We start from the raw sequence: 22,333 nt of genomic DNA on the forward strand, positions 1-22,333 counted from the left end.
GCCCAAGTGCTTGGGCCCTGCACCCACATGGGAGACCAGGAGGAAGCACCTGGCTCCTGGCTTCGGATCGGCACAGCGCGCCAGCCGTAGCGGCCATTTGGGGAGTGAACCAACAGAACCTTTCTCTCTCTCTCTCTCACTGTCTAACTCTGCCTGTCAAAAAAAAAAAAAAAAAAAAAAAAAAAGAAAGAAAGAAAGAAAGAAAAGAAAAAAGAAAGGAAGGAAGGAAGGAAAAAGAAAGAGAATGAGAATATGGGCACTCTCAGGGAGCCCCTTCAGCCTGTCACGTCTCAGTTCTGTCTCTCTTTTTTTAAAAAAAAAATTATTTTATTTATTTAAAGAGTTACAGGGGGAGGATTGAGAGGGAGAGAGAGAGAGGTCTTCTATCTGCTGGTTCACTCCCCCAAGTGACTGCAGTGGCTGGGGCTGGTCCAGGCTGAAGCCAGGAGCCAGGAGCTTCTTCCAGGTCTTCCACATGGGTACAGGGGTCCAAGCACTTGGGCCATCTTCTTCTGTTTTCCCAGGCACATTAGCAGGGAACTGGATTGGAAGTGGAGCAGCCAGGACTTGAACTGGTGCCCATATGGGATGCTGGCACTGCAGGTGGTGGTTTAACCCACTACGCCACAACACAAGCCCAATGTCCTAGTCCCTGAGATGGTGGTGCCATTACCAAAATCTCAGTTCCTGTCACTGGTGCCAAATCAAAGTAACAAGGACAAGGTTTTGGGGTGAAGGAAAGAGAACATTTAATCTGTTGACAGGTGAGAAGGTAGCAGACCTCATGGTCTCAAAAACTCTGCTAAAAGAGAGTGTTCGGGGTGTTTTGTGTTTGTTTTTTAAGAGGATACAGGGGTTCTGGGATGGCAAAACCATGAAGGAGCTGCAGGTATCTGGTCCCCACATGGTGCTGAGTGGTGTTCACTAGATCCGTGGCAACGCATTCCTTCTCTGTTTTGTCATGCTGGTTCTTCAGGTGCACAGGTGGTGAGATTAGACCAGGCATGAGCAGGTGCTCCTACTCTGCAAAAGCAGCTGAGATAGGAGCTGGCACTGTGGCGTAGGGGGTAAAGCTGCCGCCTGCCAAGCTGGCATCCCATGCAGACACCGGTTCAAGACCTGGCTGCTCCACTTCTGATCCAGCTCTATGCTATGGCCTGGGAAAGCAGTAGAAGATGGCCCAAGCCCTTGGGCCGCTGCGCCCATGTGGGAGACCCAGAAGAAGCTCCTGGCTCCTGGCTTCGGATTAGCCCAGCTCCAGCCATTTTGGCCACCTGGGGGAGTGGACAAACAGATGGAAGACCTCTCTCTTGCTCTCTCTGCCTCTGCCTGTCTGTAATTCTGCCTTTCAAATAAATTTAAAAAAAAAGAAAAAAAAAATATAAGCCGGCACCGCGGCTCACTAGGCTAATCCTCCGCCTTGTGGCGCCGGCACACCGGGTTCTAGTCCCGGTCGGGGCGCCGGATTCTGTCCCGGTTGCCCCTCTTCCAGGCCAGCTCTCTGCTGTGGCCCAGGAGGGCAGTGGAGGATGGCCCAGGTGCTTGGGCCCTGCACCCCATGGGAGACCAGGAAAAGCACCTGGCTCCTGCCATCGGATCAGCGTGGTGCGCCGGCCGCAGCATGCCGGCCATGGCGGCCATTGGAGGGTGAACCAACGGCAAAAGGAAGACCTTTCTCTCTGTCTCTCTCTCTCACTGTCCACTCTGCCTGTCAAAAAAATAAAATAAATAAATTGAAAAAAAGAAAGAAAAAGAATATAAAACAGTCACCTGAATTGTGGTTACTTGTGCAACGTTTGCATTACTAGACAGGGACAGGGACGGGGATGTGTTTCCCTTACAGGGACCGAAGATCTGTCAGGAACCTTTCTTGGGTGAAGTTCATTTCTGTGACTTCCAGGTCTTTGCTCAGCCCCTGGAATGTGAGGGAAACATTCCTGTTTCAATTTTCAAGGCCCCAGGAAACATGTTGCTCATATGAACGCAGTGATGAATCAGCTGAAATGACTCATTTCTGCAGTTCTGAGACTGGATGCAGCAGATTCATTAAATTCTGACCTTGACTGCAGCAGGGAATGATGTGCCTGACCTCATTCTGGAAAATGCAATTTTTGTTCACCTCAGAGCAGTGCACTGAGACCCGGTGTTTGAGAGGAGGTTTGTGACGAGAGGCGTTTCAGAAATCCAACCTGTTTGGACTGCGGCTGAGGATGTTTTCTCATTTGGCTAAGACAGGAACTCTGTTCTGCTGTTCATGTAGTGGCTGGCCTGGTGCCAGGCACTCCTGGCCCCTCTCACCTGATGGGGACAGTGATCAGAGTCCCTAAAGCCACAGCCTGGCTGGCCACCGCCCTGCTACCCCAGGGGCGGCCGCACCTTCTCTGCCGCTCAGAAAGCCAGCACCTCCTTCCACAGCTAATGGTACACAAGAAGGTTATTTAGGGCTGGGCAGCTTCAAAAGGCAATTAGCATAAAGGGGGAAAGCAGTGCAGTGCTGAAACCTGGCAACAAAGGGGCCACAATTCACATTACTCGTCCAAATGTGGGGAGGAGGGTTCTGCGAAAACGAGCCGTTGCTCTGTGGAAATTTTAAAGCTGTTTTCCTACAGCAGCTATTCTCTCTCGCTCTCGCTCTCTCTCACCCAAGGCTGAGGACACAGCTACAGCGCTTCTCAGAAAACAGGTGGGATGGAGGAGCTGTATTTATAACTTACTGGAAACATAAAGGGAAGCTGTTGTTGTTGATGGCCAAGCTGGGTGGGTGCCAGGAGGCGCACCCCAGAGCGCCAGCACACAGGGCTGACTCCTCCCTGTGCCTGCCAACTGCTCGCTCAGAAACAATCTCAGAGGACTGCACTGAGAGACCCAGAAAAAAAATATGGAGGCTGCCGAGTAAAAGGACATAGAGAGAGGCAGTGTCTCCACCAGTCTGTGTGGACTCCTGCTTGGCCGGCATAGGGGACAGCCTTGGGCAGTGCCACAGGGCCAGGCAGTGGGTGTCATCCTCCTCCTCTGCTCTTGAAGCTGCGCGTTTACATCCAGCTCCCAGCAGGTACTTCCCAGACACTTCTGGCCAGGGGCCAACATCTTCTTGTGACACCTTGGCCAGCACCATGGCGCTCCCACCCACCCAGTGCCCCGGCCTTGCCCCAGTCACTTTAGTAGGATCGGACAAGGAGACCTGCGTAGGCCCATAGGATTCTGGCCTCTGTGTCTCATCTCATGTGTTTCAGCTAGCTCTGATTTTTTTTTCCCCTTGGAAAATATGATATGTACCTGTAACAGAAGAGGGAGTCATCCTGTAGAGTCCTTGTGAGAGCAGTTCACTTGCTAGTCTTTTCCGATGCTGCGGATCCCGGAGCCCATGGGATCTGGGCAGCCCCAGCTGTTGCAGCCTCACAGTGTCCTCATGCCAATCATTCATTTTCTCAATAGTGACTTTTACCGGAGTGCAGTCCAGGAACCACAGGGGACTCAAATCTGTGGCTTTTTTAGATAAGCTGGTGGACACCGTGTCGTTTGTTTGTACTGGTGGGGGAAGGGCACACGTGGTAGCTGGTGTAACATAGAATATAATAGCAGTGTGTGTGCAAGCTTGGTTCTGGGTCTTTAATTACTGTCTCCTTACCTCTATCACTGTCTTGCACTACCAGACATACTGTCGCCTCAACCACCAGTGGGCTTGGTAATTTGTGTTTGCTTCTTTAAAGTGCTTGCATTTACAAACAGAAAACTACATCCACAGGGGCTCTGTGGTATGGATTCTTAGATTACTGGCAGCTGGCATCCAGAACACTCTGGAGCTCTCTGTTCTGTTTCTTTCCTTTCTTTTCTTTTTCTTTTATTTTTTTTTAAAGAAAGATTTATTTGTTTATTTGAAAGTCAAGAGTTACAGAGAGGCAGAGGCAGAAAGAGAGAGCGGTCTTCCATCTGCCAGTTCAGTCCCCAAATGGCCGCAATGGCCAGAGATAGGCCGATGCAAAGCCAGGAGCCAGGAGCTTCTTCCAGGTCCATTGGGGTGATACAGATGCCCAAGGACTTGGGCCATCTTATACTGCTTTCCCAGGACATAGCAGAGAACCGGATCAGAATTGGAGCATCCAGGACTCAAACCGGCTGCCCACCTGGCATGCTGGCAGTGAAGGCAGCGGCTTTACCCATTAGGCCACATTGCCAATCCCAAGAGTTTCTGATACTCTTAGGTGTCTCAAAAAGATTTATTTGCAACCTACTCAGTAAGGAAAAGTTAATACACAGAGAAGTAAAGCTGTTTGCGCAATGCCCCATGGCTAGGAAGTGGCAGGGCCGGGGTTTGAGCACAGTCTGACTCCAGAACTTAGGATTTTGAAGAAGTATAAATTGTGGTTCCTTCCCTCAATGAATATGTAATCTACTTGGGGAAACCATGACTAATGCACATGGAAACAACAGTAAGTTATGTAAGACGAGCATATGCCATTCCATGCTAAGTTGGGTGCTGACAACTGTGAATGCCTCAGGAGTTCAGAGGGCATGGAGTGGACCAGGCAGGCAAGATTTCACTTAGTGATCCCTGAGAAGGCCATGAGGAGTGGGGTGGCAAAAGTGCTAGCAGTAGGGCCTCCTCCTGGAGGATGGAGCCACCAGCCTGAGCCAGCCTGGGGAGTGACCGGAAAGTCTGGGCCGGCCACCAAGGCCTCCAGGGCAAGGGTGGGGAACCTTTTATCTGCAAAGGGTGCTTTGGATATTTAGAACACCATTCGCAGGCCACACAAAACTAGCAGCTTCAAAATTTGCCTGCTCTAGGTCCTTGCCTCAGCAAAGCCAGACCAGATGATTTCCTGAGCCTTTTAACAGCCTGTGGGCTGGGTTGCCTCACCCTTGCCTAGAGCAAGGCAGAGTAGGCCTGGTGCAAGACAGGGAAAGCCGTGGAGGATGGCCCAGGTGCTTGGGCCCTTGCATCTATGTGGGAAGACCTGGAGGAGGCTCCTGGCTCCTGGCTTTGCATTCGCCCAGCTCTGGCCATCTGGGGAGTGGATCGTTGGATGGAAGACCTCTCTCTCTCTCTCTCTCTCTCTCTCTCTCTCTCTCTGTAGCTCTTCCTTTCAGATAAATAAATAAGTCTTTAAAAAAAAAAAAAAAGGTTCTGGATCAGTAAAGCAAAATGCTTCTATGAAAGGGACGGCTAAGTAAGATCCCTCTCTGGTCATCCAGGCCGGAAGAGTGGAGTGACCTGCCTAGCGATGCAGAGCTACGTGGCAGCAGGAAGTTGGGTCATTCATTCTCTGAGAGCCAGAGAATCTGTCTTGTTAAGCTACAGACAACACAGAGCTTGAAAAAACAAATGGGATTTCTTTGAATTGTTAGCAGATCCTTCAGATCTTATTCACAAACTTACTTCTTTTTTTTTTAAAGATTTATTTTACTTATTTGAAAGACAGAGTTAGAGAGAGAGGTAGAGCCAGAGTGAGAGAGAGGTCTTCCATCTGCTGGTTCACTCCCCAGATGGCCGCAATGACCAGAGCTGAGCTGATCCAAAGCCAGGAGCCAAGAGCTTCTTCCGGGTCTCCCACGTAGGTGCAGGGACCCAAGGACTTGAGCCATCTTCTACTGCTTTCCCAGGCCATAGCAGAGAGCTGGATTGGAAGTGGAGTAGCTGGGACTCAAACCAGCATGGTGCTGCAGGCCAGGGCATTAACCCACTGCAGTACAGCTCCGGCCCCCAAACTCACTGTTTATTCTGCTTGACCTTTATAGTTAGCAATTTGCCCATCTGCCTCCTTTGCATTTTTCAGATTTGTCCATTTCTTTGCATTTTCCTCACCATTCCTTCAGATCTGCCTGAGTAATCCCAAGGGGTAGGGAGATGTCAGAGAAGCCTTACTGGAAGAGATGGCATTCTTCCACAATCTTGAGTATTTGGCAAGGGAAGGTGTGGCACTGCGGCACAGTGGGCTAAACCTCTGCCTGTGATGTCAGCATCCCATATGGGCACTGTTTTAAGTCCTGGCTGCTCCACTTCTAATCCAGCTCTCTGCTCTAGCTTGGGAAAGCAGTAGAAAACCTGGAAGAAGCTCCTGGCTCTAGGCTTCAGATCAGCCCAGCTGTGGCCACTGCGGCCATTTGGGGAATGAACCAGTAGATGGAAGACCTCTCTGTCTCTCCCTCTCTCTGTCTGTAACTCTGCCTCTCAAGTAAATAAATAAATCTTTTTTAAAAAAAATCATACCACATGAATATGTACAGTTATAGTTAATCAACATTTAAAACAAAAAGAATAGGTGCTGGCGCTGTGGCGCAGCAGGTTAACACCCTGGCCTGAAACACCAGCATCCCATATGAGCACCAATTCTAGTCCTGGCTGCTCCACTTCCAATCCAGCTCTCTGCTATGGCCTGGGATAACAGCAGAAGATGACACAAGTCCTTGGGCCGCTGCACCCACGTAGGAGACCCAGAAGAAGCTCCTGGCTCCGGATCAGCGCAGTTCCAGCCCTTGCAGCCAATTGGGGAGTGAACCATCAAATGGAAGACCTCTCTCTCTCTGCCTCTCCTCTCTATGTGTAACTCTGACTCTAAAGTAAAAAATAAATATATCTTTAAAAAAGAAAAAAAAAAGCATAAGGAGATGGAAATGTCAGCTAACTTGATTTGATCATTACACATCACACCCACGTATTGAATGGCCACACTGTAGCCCATAAGGATGTGCACTTAAAGCAATAACAAAAAGGAAAACAACAAAGAAGCCATGTGCTCATTTGCACCCTCGCCAGCTCTTGGTAATTGCTAATCTGCTCCTACCCTGGTGGGCTTGCCTGTTCTGCCCACTTCACAGAAATAGAATCATACGGTGCAAACTCTTCCGTGACTTGCTACGTTCATGAATGCTAGATCTTGTAATTCCATGGTGTTGTTATTGAAGAAGCAGCATTTAAACTACACATTTTCAAATGTATCAGGAAGAAATAATCATAAATATTTGGAAGATAAGGGATGGGATGCTGGTGTGATAATGAAGACTGTGAACCAGGAATGAGGAGTTTTGAATTCTGGGCTTGCTCCTGCTTTTTTTTTTTTTTTTTTTTTTTTTTAAGTTTATTTCTTTCTCTTTGTTTGAAAGGCAGAGAGGGAGGGAGAGATCAATCTTCCATCTGCTGATTTACTTCACAAATGACTGCAACAGCCAGGGCTGGACCAGGTAGAACCCAGGAGCCAGGAGCTCCATCAGAATCTCCCGTGTGTGGGTAGTACAGACTCATCTGCTACTCCCAGGGTCTGCATTAGCTGGCAGCTGGATCAGTAGATCCCAGGCACTCTGGTATGGGATGCAGGGGTCCCAAGCAGTGGTTGAAGCCGCTGTGCTCCTGGATTCTGCTTTCAGCTAGGCATGTGGTCCTGGGCAAGCCAGCAGCTGCTCTGGGCCACAGACCACTGCCTGTGACACAAAGAAAGTGGGGTTAGGACAGTAGACTTGCCATGAAACTCTGAAAAAACAACCCTGGGCCCCCATTCCAAATATGTTTTAAGAGCCCCCTAAGAGGGGCCAGAGCTGTGGTATAGCGGGTAAAGCTGCCACCTGCAGTGCCGGCATCCCATATGGGCTCCAGTTCAAGTACTGGCTGCTCCACTTCTGATCCAGCTCCTTGCTATGGGCTGGGAAAGCAGCAGAAGATAGCTTAAGTGCTTGGGCCCCTGCATGCATGTGGGAGACCCAGAAGAAGCTCCTGGCTCCTGGCTTCAGCCTGGCCCACTCCTGGCTGTTGTGGCCATTTGGGTAGTGAACCAGCAGATGGAAGACCTCTCTGTTTCTCCCTCTCTCTTTCTGAAACTCTGCCTCTCAAATAAACAAATCTTAAAACCTCCTAAGGTGAGTTTGCTGCTTACCAAAAGTTGAGCATTTCAAGGCTGGGCTGGGTGTTTGGGGCAGTGGTTAGGTGGCTACATGGGACACCCTAGCCCACACCTGAGTGCCAGGGTTGAATCCTGGCTCCTCTGCTTCATTCAGATGCATCTTGCTGCCGAAGCAGGCAGCAGTGATCGCTCAAGTACTTGGGAGACCCCTGCCACCCATGGAGAGACCCTGATTGAGTTCTGGGGTCGTAGCTTTGACCTGGCCCAGCCCTGACTGTCATAGGCATTTGGAAACTCTCTCTGTTTCTCTACCTTTCAAATAAAAATAAAGACATGAAATTAAAACAATCAAAATAATTTCAAGGGCCTGATGTTCTTCAGTTTTCCCTCTTGAATGCATTTTGCCTGGAACCGCACCTGTGGTTTCTGATCAAGTCCCTAGATCTATGGTGGGAAATTGTATCAACTGGGAGGATTTCCTGAGATGCGGCCATGGCTAATGGCAGTGGCCCCAGGGGCTGACTTAACTCACTGTGAATCATAGGGATAACTAAGAACAGTTTGCTTTCCACAGCACTTCCCACTTTACAGAGGATAAAAATAACTGAGAATAAGGAACAAGCTATGTAAGTAAATACCATACATGTGGCATATTTCACCATAATTGTGTGTGTGTGTGCGTGTGTAAGAGAGCTAGGGAGAGAAGTGGGGAGGGGGGGCAGAGAGTGAGCCACGGGTGGGGGGGATGCAAACCAGAGAGGGGGAATGCTCGGCATTTTTTACCCTACTTCCCCATGAACAGCTGGTCAAATTCCTAACTTGTGAGACTGCTTGGACAGAAGTGGTTGAGTTGTATGTAATGGAGCATGGCTTACAGACAGCCTTTAACAAGGCTGGAAGAGAAACAGAAGACCCTTTGGGAGGGTCTTGAGTTCTCTGTATTTTGTATCCATCGAAAATGCTGAATCCCAACCCTTATCCTTGAGTGCTAAGATCTGATTTGTTGTTCCCACACCTTTTGTTTTCCTTTAGCTGCCTAATACATTTTTTTTCACAAGAGGAGGGAGAGTGAAAATTACAGACCCAGATTTCAAGTTAAAATAAAGAAAGAAACTTCACGTGAGCAAGTGAGTTAACACACATCCTTACCAAATGCACACAGTTCCAAGTTATCAGGGGAGTTGTTACTCCTCTTAGTTACAGAATTCATTTTCAGTGTGTGTTTTTGAGACTGTTGTACACCCCCCTCAAAGCTTTTCACTGGCTCTTTTTCACCGGGTATAAAATAATTTTAGGGGCTGGCTTGGTGGTGTGGTGGAGTTGAGCTGCTGCCTGCAATGCTAGCATATAAGCACTGGTTCAAATCCCAGCTGCCCCACTTCTGATCCAGCTCCCTGCTAATGGGCTGGGGAAAGATGGCCTGAGTGCTTGGGCCCCTGCACCCACGTGGAAGACCCAGATGGAATTCCAGGCTCTTTGGCTTCAGCCTGGCCCAGCTTTGGTTGTCGTGACCATTTAAAAAGTGAACCAGTGGATGGAAGATCTCTATCCTTCTCTCTGTGTTTTTTTTTTTTTTTTTTTTTTTGACAGGCAGAGTTAGACAGTGAGAGACAGTGAGAGAGAGACAGAGAGAAAGGTCTTCCTTCAGCTGGTTCACTCCCCAAATGGCCACATGGCCAGTGCTGCGCCAATCCAAAGCCAGGAGCCAGGTGCTTCCTGCTGTCTCCCATGTGGGTGTAGGGCCCAAGCACTTGGGCCATCCTCCACTGTCTTCCCAGGCCACAGCAGAGAGCTGGACTGGAAGAGGAGCAACCAGGACTAGAACCCAGCACCCATATGGGATGCTGGCGCCTCAGGCAGATGATTAACCAAGTGAGCCACGGTGCCAGCCCCTCTCTGTGTTCCTCTCTCTCTCTCTCTCTCTCTCTCTCTCTCTAAGTATGTCTTTTAAATACATGAATGAATTAATCTTTAAATAATAAAATAAAAAAGCATACTGAGTACCCAATATGGTGTTAGCCTTTCACCTCAATCTGCAGAAAACACAGCCCTGATGGTTGGGAAGAGCACACTATCGGAGGAGGAGCAGCCGTTGCAGCAGAGGTAATAGGCTAAGTGTAAGGAAAGCATGGGTCAAGGGCACCCCAGCCTTGCCTGAGAACCCAGGAAAGGTCTCCTAAAATAGATGCCCCCTGAGCTGAATCTGGTAGCACGACATGGAGGAAAGTGGAAAGAGGCTTTACTGTAAAAAGAGCTGCATGAAGTGGAGAGGAATTATAAATAGTTCAGTATCCAAAACTAACATCTGTGGAGAGCTACTCTATGCTGGCACTGTCTCAGCCCTTTATTGAATTGCAAGCAATGAACGTGTTCAGAAAATAATGAATAATCTGATATTCTGGGAGGAATGGTCCTGAAAAAGAAAACAGAATAAAGCCCACGGAACAAAAACCAGCCAGCAAACAAAACCAAAGAGATCTGGCTGAAAAGAGCACACTGGGATCAGATTACAGCAGGGCTTTGCGTCACTGTCTGGTTCAGTAGGTACCACATGGGGAGCAGACCAAGGGCATGGCCATACTTTATAAACGTCTTCCAGACACAACACTGCAAGATGGCATGGAGTGGAGACAGTTGTGTTTGGGAGACCAGAGCCCTGGGAGACCCAGATGGAGTTCCAGGCTCCTGGTGTTGGCCTGGCCCAGCCCTGGCCATTGCAGCCACTTGGGGAGTAAACCAGTGGATGAAGGACTCCCTGCGCCCATGCCGTTTCTCCATTTACCTCTGTAACTCTGCCTTTCTTTCTTTTTTTATTTGAAACACAGAGCTACACAGAGAGAGAGTTAGATCTTCCATCTTCTGGTTCACTCTCTAGACCACCGCAATAGCCAAGGCTGTTCCAGACTGAAAGCAGGAGCCAGGAGCCTCATCCAGGTCCCCCACATAGGTGGCAGGGGCCCAAACACTTGGACCATCTTCCTCTGCTTTTCCCAAGCCATTGTCAGGGAATTGGATTGGAAATGGAGCAGCCAGAATACAAATTGGTGCCTGTATGGCATGCCGGTTTCGCAGCCAGCAGCTTTACCCACTGTGCCATAATGCTAGTAGCAATAAATAAATCTTTTTAATAAAAAATATTTTATTTATTTGACAGAGTTACAGAGAGGCAGACACAGAGGGGGAGGGAGGAAGGGAGAGAGAGAGAGAGAGAGAGAGAGAGAGAGAGAGAGAGGTCTTCCATCTGCCCGCTCACTCCCCAAATGGCTACAACAGCCAGAGCTAAGCCTATCCTAAGCGAGGAGTCAGGAGCTTCTTCCAGGTCTCCCACATGGGTGCAGGGGCCCAAGGACTTGGGCCATCTTCTACTGCTTTCCCAGGCCTCAGCAGAGAGCTGGATTGGACGAAGAGCAGCCATGTCTTGAACTGGTGCTCATATAGGATGCCAGCATTGCAGGCAGCGGTTTTACCCACTGCACCACAGCGCCAGCCCCCATCATCTGAATTATTAACTTTTTCCCATGGTCACTTTGTTTTTTTGGTAAAGGGTTTTATTACAAATCCAGATATCAGACATCAGACATCATAACATCCTATCCATTAATACCTCTGTGTCCTCTTTTTTTTTTTCAACTTGAAAGGGAGAATTTCCATCCACTGACTCATTCCCCAAATGTCCACAATGGCCAGAGATCAGAGATGAACTAGAAACTCAATCCGGGTCTCCAGCCACTGGAGCTGCTTTTTCCGCCTCTCAGGGTCTGTATTAGCAGGAAGCTGGAGCCACATTGGTAGCAAACCCAGGCACTCCAATATGAGATGCAGGTGTGTTAGCCAGTCTTTTTGTTTTAGGGATTTATTTTATTTATTTGAAATGCAGAGTTAGAGAGGGGTAGGGGTGTGGGAGAGAGATTTTCCATCCACTGGTTCACTCCTCCAAATGGCTACAACAACCAGGACTCAGCCAGGCCAAAGCCAGGAGCCAGGAGCTTCCTCCAAGTTTCCCACATGGGTGCAGGGGCCCAAGCACCTGGACCATCTTCTACTGCTTTCCCAGGCACATTAGCAGGGATGTGGATCAGAAGTGGAGCAGCTAGGACTTGAACTGGTACCCACTTGGCGGGCCAGGCACCCACATGGGAGACCAGGAAGAAACTCTTGGCTCCTGGCTTTGGATCAGCCCAGCACCAGCTGTTTCAACCATTTGGAGAGTGAACCAGTGGATGGAAGACCTCTCTCTCTCTCTCTTTCTTTCTCTCTCTCTCTCTTTCTACCTCTACCTCTGCCTCTCTGTAACTCTGCCTTTTAAATAAACAAATAAATCAATCTTTTAAAAAAAGATTAGCAGTGGTTTGTTTGTAATATCATCTAATACTCGGTCTCCCATATTTTCCATTTACAGTTGCTCTGTATGAATCAAGATCCAAACAAGGTGTATACATTGCATTTAACTGTCTCTTTGTGTGTGGTTGGGGTTCCTTAGAAACTAAAAAACTTCCCTCCTGCCCAATCTCCTTTTATTCTTCTCTGATTTGTTGAAGACACTGGGTCAGCCACCTTATCTCACCTACGTTTTTGCGATGGTCTCTTACTGCCTCTCTGCCTTGAGTCTTGCTCCATCCCACCCATCTGCCTGCCAGAGCCATCTTACAATGCTTCCCATGAGCTACCAAGATCAGAGCCACAGTTCTTCCCTTTCTGTGTCCTGTTCCTGTGGATCTCTTCCAAAATTTCTAATCTCTTCGTTGGTGGCTGTTTTCTTATACCAAGAAAGACCCCTCATGGCCACCACAGTGCACCAGGGCTCAGAATTCCTCAGCTGGTGACTTCTGACTTCTCCAGGCTGAGTCCTACTCATTATAGTCTTGTCAGTCTGCAGTGGCTTAGCAAGTAATGGGCTTTTAATAAATGCTTAGGAGTAGGTGAGTGACTGTAAATGAATGGGTTTACATAATAACTCAGTAAACACTAAATTGTCTCCCAGAAGAACTTTCTCCTTTATTTTTTCTTTATTTTATCTCATTTTTGTTTATTTAAAAAGCAGAGCAACTGAGAGACAGAGATAGAGAAATATCTTCCATCCACTGGCTTACTCTCCAAATGCCCACAATATCTAGGGCTGGACCAGGCCAAAACCAAGAGCCAGGAATTCCATTCCAGTCTCCCACTTGGGTGGCAGGGATCCAAGTACTTGGGTCATCTTCTGCTGCCTCCAGGAAAGGAAGCTGGATTAGAAGCAGAGGTGGGACTCAAGCTGGAAAGAACTCCTGCTCACAACTCTTTAAAAACAATTATTTTGGCTGGCGCTATGGCCCATTGGGTTAACGCCCTGGCCTGAAGTGCTGGCATCCCATATGGCGCTGGTTCTAGTCCCAACTGTTCCTCTTCTGATCCAGCTCTCTGCTATGGCCTGGGAAAGCACTAGAAGAAGGCCCAAGTCCTTGGGCCCCTGCACCCAAATGAGAGACCCGGAGGAAGCTCCTGGCTTCGGATTGGCGCAGCTCCAGCTGTTGCGGCCATTTGGGGAGTGAACCCCGGATGGAAAACCTCTCTCTCTGTGTCTACCCCTTTCTGTAACTCTGTCTTTCAAATAAATAAAATAAATCTTTTTTAAAAAGTATCTATTTGAAAAGCAGAGTGATAGAGACTGAGATCTCCCATCCTCTGGTTTACTCTGAAGCCAGGAGCCGGGAACTCCATCTGGGTCTCCCATATGGTTGGGAGGAGCTCAAGTACTCAAATACCCCTGCTGCTTTCCCGAGCACAGAAGTAGGGAGCTGGATTGGAAGCAGCTGGGATTTGAACCGGCACTCCCATACCGGAGGCAGGCACCCAAGTGGAGGCTTAACTCACTGCACCCCAAGGCTGCTCACAACTCTTTGAGGTTAGGAGAGGGTCAGGGCTAGGTCAGGGTGAGGCCACTTCTATTTGTGTTCCTATGAGAGCACAGTGGCATTTGCAAAGCCATTAAATTCTCAGTAAAGGGAAAATATAATCCTTGATTGAGAATTCCTTCCTCCGAGGGAAAAAAGAAAAAAAAAAAAAACTTGCTTTTCTGGCTAGTAGGGTTTATCCAGCATTGATTAAACTGGGAAATGGCTGGTTACTGACAAAACTGGCTGGCAGGCTGTTGCTCGGTGCCAGGCATTTAAAGTCTATGAACCAGCTTCTCTGTGTATCACACATTGTGCGTGCCACTTCCCTCTTTTGGTCTGTGTTTTTGAATCTTCCAAAGATATTGCATTATATGCTGATTCACTTCCAATTTCATCACTTCAGTATCTAATTCTTTTTTAAAAAATATTTGTTTCAGGGACCGGCACTGCGGCAAAGCGGGTAAGCCTGCAGTGCCAGCATCCCATATGGGCGCCGTTCAAATCCCGGCTGCTCCACTTCTGATCCAGTTCTCTGCTATGGCCTGGGAAAGCAGTAGAGGATGGCCCAAGTCCTTGGGCTCCTGCACCCACGTGGAGACCTGGAAGAAGCTCCTGGCTCCTGACTTGGGATCAACGCTGCTCTGGCCGTTGTGGCCATCAGATGAAAGACCTCTTTCTCTGTTTCTCTCTCTGCCTCTCAAATAAAATTAAATAAAACTTTAAAAAATATTTGTTTCATTTATTTGAAAGGCAGAGTTACAAAGAAAGAGAGAGAGAGAGAGGTCCTCCATCCTCTGGTTCACTCCCCACATGGTTGCAACAGCCATGGGCTGGGCCAGGCTGAAGCCAGGAGCTTCCTCCAGGTCTCCTGGGTGAATGCAGGGTCCCAAGCACCTGGACTATCCTCTGCTGCCTTCCCAGACACATTAGCCGAAGCTAATCAGAAATACAGTAGCCACAACTCGAACCTGCACCTGTATGGGATGCCGGCACTGCAGGCGGCAGCTTAACCTGCTAAGCCACAATGCTGGCCCCAGTATCTAATTCTTAAAAAATACCAGTATAGCCCAGTTTATAGCATGTGTTTGATACGGTAAAGACTCAAAAATTATTTTTTAGTAATTTTCATTTTATTTGAAAGACATACAAGCATGTGCATGTTCAAACACACACACACACACACACACACACATCTTCCATCCTCTGGTTCAGTCCCCAAATGGCTACAATGGCCAGGGCAGGACCACTTGAAGCCAGGAGCCCAGAACTCAATCCAGGTCTCCCATGCGAGTGACAAGGACCCAAGTAGTTGGGCCATCACCCGCTGCCTCCCAGGGTACAGGTTAGCAGGAATCTGCATCAGAAGTAGTGGAGCGGAGCTTGAACCAAGCAGTCTAACATGAATTGTGGACATCCCGGATGGCACCTTAATTGCCGTATCCCATGCCTTCACAGAGATTCAAGGATTGCTTGGGACACCGCCATCTCCTACCAGAGCTCCTGTTCAAGTCCTGGCTGCTCTGCTAATTACCTCCCTGCTAAGGGGCCTGGGAAAGCAGCAGCAGATGGCCAGAATATTTGGAAACTCACTTGGAGTTCCAGGCATCTGGCTTCAGTGTGGCCCACCCCTGGCCATTGCAGCCACTTGGGGAGTGAAGCAGTAGATGGAAGATCTGTCTCTCCCTCCCTCTGTAACTCTGCCTATCAAATAAATCTTAAAATAAATAAGTAAAACTAACCTGCAGAAAGAGATAGAGGAAATAGGTAGGGAGAGACATGATCTGTTTTTCTTCTCAGGGCTGCAAAAAAAAAAAAAAAGGGTCAGAGAATTATTGTGAAAAATATTAGAGCACCGTTTATTTCACTCCCACCGCTTACTTGGGCTTTGAATCCTACAGTATTGAAAGTAAGGAAGCTCAGTGGCACTGAGAATGCCAGGGGGCACTTAAGGAAGAGGTTGGAGGCAAAGGAAGGGCCGCCTGACAGCTGCTAAGGCTGCAGCATCAGAGGCTGGATGGATCCCAAGGGCGTAATGGCGAGGTCACCCTCATCTCTCTTCTCTCTGCTCTTGGCAGCAGCCAGTCCCGCCCGAAGAGCAATCTGTCAAATCTAATTAGAGGAGAAGAAAGTGAACAATGGGTACCCAGCCCTGCAATGACAGCCCAGTTAATGGGGTGGTGGAAGCCTGGGAGAGCCGGGGGCTTTGTGTGCTTGGAGTGAGCTCCTGCAAAGGGATTCCATCTGAACCCACCTGCAGAACCTCTCCACCAGCATCCTGCTCCACTTCACTGGAACCCTGCCGGCTCTCGTGCTCTTTCAACAGTCGCTCCCACATCCGGCGAAAGCAAAGGAGACCCTGGCTCTGTTTCAGAGGTGAGACCGTGATGGAAAATAGTTGTATCCCGCGTGGCTTGGACACGGTGCTGTGAGCATGGCACTGGCATTCATGAATGTGTTCGTATTTCCTTTTGTTTTCAATTATATTGAGGGCACTATGGTTTCTCTTATTGTTCCTGCAGTCCTTCTGAATAAGGGCGTGGAATTTGATTCTTGACACTTCAGGAGGGCCTAAAATTGTATTAGGACCACAAAAAAACACATTTTTAAGATGCCAGACCAATTGTGATTATATTTTTGACTGATACTTTAAGTGGCCTGATTTGGGTATTTTAGTTCTTGCGTCAAAAGTGGAGCTCATAGAGAAAGGGTATTATTTTTAGAAATGAATCATGTCAGTGTATTTCTTACAGTAAATACATGAGTGCACATTATTGAAGTTTAAAAACCATGCGTCGGCAGCAAGTCTCAAATAACGAAGGCCTATCTGCTATTAGCAGATAGCAAAGACCGCCTGCCAGCTTATCAACTTAGCTCTCCCTCCCTGTGGCACATTTCAGACATCCTAAAGACAAATGATTCCATGCAGCTCAGGGGGAGAGAGGATGGGAAGAGAGTGGCACGGGCAGAGTCTGCATCCCCGCATCACGTCTGCCCCCACCGCACCCAGCTCCCTGTAAGGCATGGGACCATTCTCTCCACTAAGCCTGAGAGACTAACCTGAGGTTACAGGAAGAGGCAGCTGTGTCTTGAATCCAGGCTGTTGGTACCAACTCTAGGGCATGTCTCAAGACTGTCTTTGTGTCGGAGGCCAGAGAGGGTCAGTTTTCAAAAGCCCTAGATTGACATGTCCGCCTGAGGACTCTCTTCCTAACCGATCCGCACTAGACTTTGCTGGGTGCATTAGTGCTGCTTGCCTTACTGCACGTTGCTCGTCTCATTTATTTTCCAGCAGGGCCACCTATTCCTTTTCTGCCCTTTATCTTTCTCTTTTCCATGCCTATGATATGAATAAATTATCTTGCAAAAAGACAAAGGACAAGTCTGCCAGTAACACCCACTTCATGCCAGAGAAAGCACCACTCCCAATGTAAGGCATAATCAACTGTTTACCTCCTGGGTTTGCAGATGTGTGAGTGTGTGTCTGTGTGTGCATGCAAATCACATCGCTTTCGTGTGTCTTATTAAAACACAGATGCTGCCATGCTGTACTTCATGCTCTCAACTTGCTCTTAAAAAAAAAAAAAAAAAAAAACTGTCTTTTTTCGGCATTGAATTTAAATCTGATTCATTCTTCTGAACTGTTCCGTAGCCTTCCACGCATAGTTACTTTTCACTGTTTTCTCCCTACCTTGCCTGTGCATTGGAAGTTTTTTAATGGCACAGCAAGTCCACATGCAACCATATTTGTGTCTCTGGGGCAGGGGAAAAAAAGAATCCAGGCACAGCGGGTGGCTGACTGGAGGATACTGAGCACATGGAAGGAAGGAAGGGAGGGAGGGAGGGAAGGCAGGCGGGCAGAGTGCCCACACCAGCAAGTGAGGGCAGGCCAGCTTTCAGAAGCTGTCAGCTCTCCGCCTCTGGGTATTCTAGCATTTACTTTTTGTTTGTTTGTTTGTTTACCCTACTCTTCCACAGACTTGTCTTCACAATACTCAAAGTTAACAGTGACGTACTACCCAGGGCACAGGGCGGGGTACTCAGTGACACAGCACACAGAACAGGAAACCCAGGCACACCAGCTATGTAGGTTCTGATCTGTGCTTGCGCCAATGCCACTTTAGAGGCTTGAGAAGGGTTGGCTAATCCTCACACGAGGAGCCACGCGTGGTGGCACTGCTGGGTGTTCTGTGCACAGGAGCCCGGGAGCCACTCCCAAATCCTCCTGCGGCTAACTGATCCAGCGTGACTGGGGTGACGTTGCGCCCCGTGTAGGATAAGGGTGACAGTAACAATGGCAGTGGTCCGCAGCCTGCGGGCCCAGTGAGGCTGACACCAGATGTTGCAGGTGGAGTATTCAGAGTGGGATTGTCAGCTGCTGTCATCACCGGTCAGAGACGTTGGCAACACCCTGGCTGCTGGCTTCTGTCTCTAAAGGATCACTATCGAACTGACCATCAAGCAGGCCTGGCCTCAGGGTCCCAGCACAGCCATTCCTCTCGTGTGTGTGTGTGTGTGTGTGTGTGTTAAAGCAAGGAGCAAGGAGTTTGAAATACCCACTGCATAGTCACCCTGCTGGGCATGGGTGAACACAGGGACTTGCAAAGCAGACCCCTTGCCCTCCCAGTGCCTGTAATTAATTCTTTTTGCTCAAACCTCCTCCATACAGGAGGCAGCACAGGAGCCCCGTGCACCGTCCCTGGCCAGAACCCACTGAGTGTGCCGGCTGGGTGTCCTACACAGGCCCAGGAGGATGAATGTGTGTGCCCAGCGGCCATTCTGTCAAGCCTGTCCGTTCATTACAAGGGCATCTGCAATCCCTTCCACGCCTTGGTGCCTCGGTGTCAGTATCGGGCTTCAGAACGGCCCGAAGCCGGCCTGGGCCTGGGCAGGAGGAAGCACGAGGGTCACCCCTCGCCCGAAAGCGCTCAGGCCACGCTGGCTTCCCGGTGCGGGGCGCCCGCACTTCCTCCTAGGTCAGCCGCAAAGAATGAGGGGGAGAGAAATCGTTAAACATAACTTTCTTAGAGAAAAAGCAGAAAGGGGTGGGGGGCGAGCACCCTGGGAGGGAATGCCTCCAAGGGCTGAGCGCTGACTCCCCCGGGAAGGAAACCTGCGGTGTTTCCAATATGCCCATCCAGGTCCTCCTCGGTCCGCAAGGCCGAAACCCGCGTGGTGGGCTCGCTTCCGCGGTGGGGATTCTAACCGAACATAAAAGGCCACCGCAGCTGTCAGGCTCTGCACTCTTTGTCTTAGTTCGGTGCTTAAATCAGGGATAAGCCATTGTGAGTGGTGGTTTTTTTTTTTTTTTCCTCTTTTCTTTTAAAGGGACCAAGTTGAATCGTTTTTAGGAGAAAAATGTCATTTATAATGTAAACAGGCTACATATCTCAGATGGTTCCTTAGCAAAACCTGCAAAATCACAGACTTAAATGCAAGGTGCACCCTGTGGCCAGTACAATTCACAGCAGTGTCCATGGCACCTCTTTCTGCGGGTGGTCTTTTTATTTATTTTATTTTCATAAAGAGGGGCGCAGTTCTGTAATCCCTGTCTAGAAGTCCAGGACAAAAACTCACATTAGAATTCTTTAAAAAATATATCGGAAATACCTGAAATATTGTATCCCTTAAATATCTTTTAAAAATGACAAGGAATGGAAAAAAAAAAAAGGACTCTCAAAATAGTTTGACCCTGGATCCCACAGTCAGAGTTCCTAGCTCCATAAATACGCCGTCCAAAGCATTATTGGCGATGAATTTATTTTGCTCCCCGCGGGAGGGGAAAGGGAAAGCAGCTGGCGTCTGGGACTGGAGCCCCATCTTCCAAGGCAGAACAAAGAGCCAGCAGGCAGCTCGCGCCCCCACCCCAGAAGGGCCGGGCTTGGGCCGGGCCGGGGCGGCTCCCGCTGGCCTGGGCAGACGTGTGCAGATAAACAAGGGCAGAGATCTCGCTGATTTCGCGAGGTCACTGCGGAACCACGGCTGCCGTGTCCCGAAAACAACGCGGAGACGGTGAGGGCTCCGGCCCTGGCAGCCACTGCTGAGACCCCACCCTCCCCCTTCTCCCTGGCCCCGGCTGCTTCCCCGCGAAAGCGTGCGGGCTTATGGGAGGTGCGAGTCTGCGGGCCCACATGGCTTCACCCTATCGCCAGGACAGATGCGGGAACGGCGCTCACACTCGCATCGACCCCCACCACCCCCACCCCGGGCGCCGTTGAAGGCCGGGCCTCGCGGGCGAGAACTCCGCAGCAGGGCGCAGGCGCGGGTTTCTCAGCAGGGCGCAGGCGCAAGGGCGGGCGCGAGCGCAGAGCCGCGCAGGCGCAGGGGCGCGGTGGCGCCACCGCGCTGCCCCAGTGGACTGCAGCAACGCGCGCTGGGCCGAGCGCCGCCGAGGCTCCCGGCAAATGAGCGAGGAGGAAAAGGAAGTGGGGAGAGGAGGAGGGCCTTCCCGCAAGCCTGGAATACGAATGAAGGCCGGGGTTGGAAGCGGCGGCGCAGCCCCCAGCCCCGTTGTTGTCACGATCCGCTTTCGCATGACGCCTGGGGACTCGCATTTACCTCAGGATGGAGTAAACCAGAGAGGGCTCCCACAGCCCTCCATTTTCCATCTGCCTTCGGGATCGCCTTAAATAACGTTACCCAAAAGGCCAGACCTGCCCTTTAGCGTGGGGGAGGCTTTGGAAGCCGTTCTGCCCGCCAGAGGCCCCGGCGGGCGCGTAGGCTTCTCCCGACGGAAGCGCGGGGCCGCGTGGAGCCCGCGCCCTCTCCACTCTACCCGCCTCGGCGGCAGGCGGCGGTGTCGCCGCGTCCTCCCTTGGCCCCCGAACCCCTCCCTAACAACAAATGCCGCGGGACTGTTTGCAGAAAGAGTTGGAAACCCGCACGTTTGGGGTTGCGTCCTGATAGTCAAACAGCTGACGTTCATTCCGATGTGTCCCCGTAAAAAGGTCTCTGGCACGACAAAGAAGGCCAGATGATACTGAAAATGGGACCACTATTAAAAAAAAAAAAAAAAAAGACAAATCCCCCCCTTGACTGCCCCCCCCCGAGTCTTCTACCGGGCGTGGACCGCGGCTCGCGAAAATTCAGCTGCGGCGCCATCTGCTGGCCGCGCCGCGCCGCTACCGGGCCCCGCCGGGGGAGGCGGTGGCGGGGCTGCGGCGAAGGCCCGGCTTGGGGCCCAGCACTGGCCCTCGCTCTAACGTAGCCCCGCTCACGCCCTCTGCGTGTCGGAAATGGGTCCCGGCCGACCCTCCCCAGGAGAACGGGCTTGGTGTGCTGGGGTCGCCAGGCCTGGAGGCGGCGGCGCTTGTGCCGCGTTGGGGGTGGGGAGTAGGGGTGGGGGTCCTAGGGCCACCGGGGAGGGTCACCCGCCGGGGGCTCGGGCGCAGGCCGGAAGTGGGGACTGCCCGCAGAGGGTCGTCGGGGGCTGTTGTGCTCCTGTGATTTTACCAGGCGTAGGTGTAGTGGGTGACAGAAATGACATTAATTTGGGAGTTGCCGGTTATTCAAGTGCCACCTCGCCGAGGCTTTGATCTAAAACCCTCCAAGCCCGCCCCCCCACTCCCCCCCCCCAAACCTTCAGGCCGTTCTGATGCTCCTGCCGCTTTTTCTGTTGGCGCTGCCCACCCCAGGGCCGAAAGCCCTGTGCGCACTGCACCTGCCTGGACAAAAGCGCGCATTCACCATTGTTGCAAACCTTGTGAAAGTTCATAATCAAGACTGGGCTCTGGGCAGAGTGGAATCTGAGAGATTGCAGTTGGGGAAAAAAAAATGTGGTCTCCCTGATAAGAGCCGTTTGTTGTTATCAGGCTGGTGATAAGCCACTGGGGTGGCTACTGCATCACAAAGCCAGGTCTTTGTGTTAAGGGACTGCATTCTTGGAAAAGCAGCTTTCCCAGCTGAGTGGTCCTGCAGAGCCCGGGGCGGGGCGTGTGGTGGCTTCCTGGGCCGGCCTTTGGGTGTGGTCTGTGGGATTCAGGAGACCCCCCCCCCCCCCCGCCCAGAGACCTGGGGTGTGTGTGTGTGTGTGTGTGTGTGTCAGGAATTTGGTTAGAAAGCAAAGAGAACGTGAACCAACCCTGCGGCGATGGCGGGTTAGGTGGCACTGGAGAGCTAGAAGTTTGTGTTGGCACTGGACAAAGAGTTAACAGGGGGGTTCCAGGCGGTGACCAGTATGGGAAACAGATAATGGTTGACATTGCATGTAGCGGATCTCACGGCCAGTGAGTTTTATAGAAGGAAGTAGCTGGACTGAAAAACAAAAAGCCAGCACGCATCTGGGCATTAGGAAGCTGGTGGAGCATCTCAGTGGAGGTGCTGCAGCCCCAGGATAGTGCAGAGGGCAGAGGCGCAACACAAGTGGCCCAGACTCCCTGAGCAGCCCTCACTGCCTCCTCTAAATGCAGCACCAGGCAGGCCCTTGAAATCAAATGTTCTCCTCTCCGGTTCTCCTTATTTCATTAACTTACTTGTTTCGCTGGTGCCTCCGCCCTCAGACTAGGGCCCTGCACGCAAGCCACCTGGCATGTTCCTCAGGTGTCCCTAGAGCATTCCCTGTGCTGTTTCTGGGGAACCTGACCTCCTTCCGAGGGCCGCCGGTTTCCCCAGCAACAGCGCAGGGCTCAAGGC

The 22,333-nt window shown here is 50.5% G+C and overlaps 1 long non-coding RNA gene across 2 annotated transcripts; it reads right to left on the bottom strand.

The window, feature by feature from the left end:
* Positions 1-7,279: 7,279 nt before the first annotated feature.
* Positions 7,280-20,479, bottom strand: LOC108176638 (uncharacterized). Of its 2 annotated transcripts, XR_011380044.2 has the most exons (4): positions 20,261-20,474; positions 15,957-16,273; positions 15,445-15,504; positions 7,280-7,416 (listed from the first exon to the last, which is right to left on the bottom strand). It is a non-coding gene; the product is annotated as an uncharacterized LOC108176638 (long non-coding RNA). The 2 variants fall into 2 exon arrangements; XR_007919446.2 differs by lacking the exons at positions 7,280-7,416; positions 15,445-15,504 and adding an exon at positions 15,535-15,814 and having other exon boundaries at positions 20,261-20,479.
* Positions 20,480-22,333: the final 1,854 nt, after the last annotated feature.

Source organism: Oryctolagus cuniculus, chromosome 11 (assembly GCF_051225735.1).
Source record: "Oryctolagus cuniculus isolate XC-2025 breed Fujian yellow rabbit chromosome 11, ASM5122573v1, whole genome shotgun sequence".
NCBI lineage: Eukaryota > Metazoa > Chordata > Mammalia > Lagomorpha > Leporidae > Oryctolagus > Oryctolagus cuniculus.